The sequence below is a fragment of the Eurosta solidaginis genome, chromosome X, assembly GCF_040869045.1.
Source record: "Eurosta solidaginis isolate ZX-2024a chromosome X, ASM4086904v1, whole genome shotgun sequence".
Taxonomy (NCBI): domain Eukaryota; kingdom Metazoa; phylum Arthropoda; class Insecta; order Diptera; family Tephritidae; genus Eurosta; species Eurosta solidaginis.
In genome coordinates this window covers 135,189,562-135,193,253 of record NC_090324.1, presented here as the reverse complement: position 1 = coordinate 135,193,253, position 3,692 = coordinate 135,189,562, and the positions used below count along the sequence as shown (strand labels likewise).

General features: G+C 38.9%; 1 pseudogene; it reads right to left on the bottom strand.

The window, feature by feature from the left end:
- Positions 1–2,178: 2,178 nt before the first annotated feature.
- On the bottom strand, positions 2,179–2,772 carry LOC137235170 (AP-2 complex subunit mu pseudogene; annotated as a pseudogene).
- Between the last annotated feature and the right edge of the window lie 920 nt (positions 2,773–3,692).

Below are 3,692 nucleotides of genomic sequence, written 5' to 3'. Positions count from 1 at the left end.
CTTTCTGGTAGGAGGACATCTCTTATCTCCACCAGAACCTGACGCCAGCGAAAACTCTGCCTCAATCATAAATCAATGGCAAAAGTTAAAATCCCTACATCACTCCTTCTGCAAGAGGTGGAAATCGGAATACCTCTCTGAACTGCAGAAAAGAAACAAATGGAGATTTCCCAAAACGAACCTAAAAATCGGGGACTTGGTCGTAATAAAGGAGGATAATTTGTCTCCAAATGAATGGAGACTCGTACGGGTGGCCAAATTACACCCAGGACCTGACGATCGCGTCAGAGTGGTCGATATAATGACGATGAAAGGCCAGATAACCCTACCCTTGGTAAAACTCATCATCTTGCCCTACCAACGCGATGAGGCAGAAGAATCTGCTGCATCCAATTAAAACCCTTGCCGATAGTATTCCACTTCACGAAATCCCATACCAATGTTTCCACACCGTGAACATAGGCAATCTAGTGAAATTTCAATCGAGTAATTTCACACCACTTTGTTTCAGAACACATGTAGATTGTAACGCATGTTGTTTACAACACATCTCCAAAACCAGCATGCCTTTTACCGAATGGAATCCTCATCTGCCTTTTAACAAGATTTAAGCAGTCCCACAACAAAATTTACCGAATTATGGAACATACAAAAATGTTCGCCAAAGAAAGTGTCAATGTATTGCCAAATTTTAAAACCATTTTAAATATATGTGAAATCGATACTCTACGCTGGACAAAGTAACATTGCTCTTAAGCGGGATGAGACTTTTCTTACATATGTAAATGAATTCCATAATTTTTTAGAAGAGTATATGACTAGGGACATAACAAACTCAGCAGCTAGAATGGATACAAGTGACCAATATTTCGATTGCGTGTGCCGGACTTGTATGAATGAAGTAAACGGATCCTCGTATGACAATGATGTTAAACCGCAAAAACATTGGCAATATATATTTGATGAGATTGAGGAATGTGGATCTATGCGAATAGTTGAATTGATATCCAATACAATACCACAAATTTGCATGCAGCTAAGTGGCGAGCTGCCGAAGAAAATTTGTTTTGAATGCTGCAGCAACTATTAAGCGCATATCACTTCCAGCAAATGGGTGTACAATCCGAAAAACAGATCCGTGAATTGCTTACTGAAAAACGGACTAGTTTAAATATTTTGACGATGGTGGAGCCAGCAATTAAGGTCGAAACAGAAACAAACAAAGAAGGTGCAAATCCAGAGAACAATTTTAACACAGATAGCTCCATGCATAATTTACATCATACAATTCAACAAACACATCGTGCAGCTACAGAGCCTGGAGTTGAACTAGAAAAAGTACAAGTAAATTCTGCTTTACATTTACGAAGCATAGACAAATTACTGGAACATAAAAATTCCGAAGGCGAGGCAAGCGAATTTATTAAAAACGAGCCAATTGAAGGTGATCAGCCATTGAATATAGCGACCATGACGCAATGCATTCAACAATCTGTATGAAAAAAGATAATGAATTATCTGTAGAACCCGAGGAGCTACAAATACCCATGAGCAACTGGAGGTGCGTCGTCGTAGTCACGATGGAGATAAGCCTTACAAATGTTCCGCCTGCTCGCGAAATTGTTCTTGTAAAGAAACTTTGTTGATACACAGAAAAAGTCATGAAAGGTTCAAACGACAACCATGTGATATTTGTGGAAAGACTTTTTACAAAAATAATTTGAAAGCACATAAACTAGTTCATAATCATGAAAAGAAGCATAAATGTGACTTCTGTGAAAAGTGCTTTCTTCGAGCCTCATATCTACGTAGTCATATGCTTTGTCACTCGGATGAAAAACCATTTAAATGCAAATACTGCGAACGTGCGTATACTTTAAAAACTCGACTGGCCTACTCTGTCTACGACTATCATTTACATACTCAGCTGGGAGATAATGTTCAGAGATGTGAGTTATGTCCGTTAGCTTTTCCTACAATTTCGGAACTACGTTTACACCAAACTATGCATAAAGACGAAGACCTGGAAACGCGTCAAGAAGAGGCTAAAATAAAGAATCAATTGGCGATTAAAGCAGCGAGACCCAAAACAACTCACGAAGGAATTAAACAATACGAGTGCGAAAGTTGTGGTAAAAGATTTCAACGAAAATTTGATTTGAATAAACATAAAATAATTCACAGTGAAGTAAAGCCGTTTAAATGCGACTTTTGTGAAATGTGCTTTGCAAATATATATAACCAAAGACGACATATGCGCCTCCATACTGGTGACAAGCCATTACGGCGGTATTTGATGCCTTCACGACGCCAACCAATTTGTCCAATAACTTGTGAAGTTATTTGTATTTGCTCTTCTTTTGTAACTGATTATATACCTTGTTGTGTGATAAATGGTTTCAATGTGCCTGAATCGGGGTTCTGCGGGTAACCGAAATCGAGCATCTCATCGAGCAGCTCATATATAAGAACAAAATTATTCTTGATATCCTCCTCGGATATTTTACCAAAGTATGATTGCATTACTTCAATGATTTTCAATAGGAATTCAAACCCCATCGCAGCATTGACATTTTGTTTTGTGACTGCAGCCAACCAAATATTTGCGCGCTTTATGTAGAAAAAGCTAGGTTTGCAATAGTTGTGACTGGGGACCGTACTTGCTGCCTTGACACGGAAGACATCCACAGCATTACGGCCAATATCGTCGCGATATACGTGACTAATTAACACTTCTCCTTTGTGATTGTACACAAATAAGCCACCAATCATTTTTAAAAACAAATTTAATCTATTTTATTCAATTCAAATACTTTTATTTCTTATCAACACCCAATTAAAATAATCTGATAAAATTTTCACTTTTCTGCGAATATCGATCAACCCCCCCTTTTTTCAGCGTGTTTGACAACCTGGTTTGCAGACACAATGATTACATTCTCAAGTGCCATGTTCTGAACCAGAACACAAGAAGTTCCTATGACGTTCACATGAGAAACTATCACATTCACAGAATTTACCCGAAATAATTCATCAGGAATCTTGACGTTTCTCACATTCGCATACACTGATTATTATATTTGGATGAATGTGCCTCATAACCAATAGCACCAGGGCGTTCACATGGACATGGACACGGACACAGCATTTTCGAATGGATAATTAAACTTTCATTCACTATTCTGCCTTAACTACATATAATTTTGGATCGAATTTTGGAATTTGCGCTTGGTTGGTTTGGGTGTAACAAGCGTGCCAGCTTTCCAGCCCATTTCAAATTATGATTGTAGGAAAATTCTTGTGTCCGGCACAAAATGGGAACGTATGGTTGCCAAACTACCCACTGCCAGCTAAAGTATCAATTAATATTTGTTGTAGTATCAGCAAATTGCGACAAATTGAATACTTTGTAGCAGTTGTTTGACGCACTGGCTCCGACAGCAAAGACATGGCCAAATAGATCACCATTCAAAGCAGGTATACGTATGCTACCACCAATGTCAGTACCCAAACCGAATGCGGTACATCAGGCGCAGCCTCACCACCAGACGCGCCACCATCGGAACGTTTATGATCATCGGGATATGTAGTTGCCCTATTAACCTATTACGCATCTCATCATCATTTGATGTTGCGCACCACTTTCTTTCATCAAACGGATACATTATGCATCCGGCAAGCTACACTCCTTT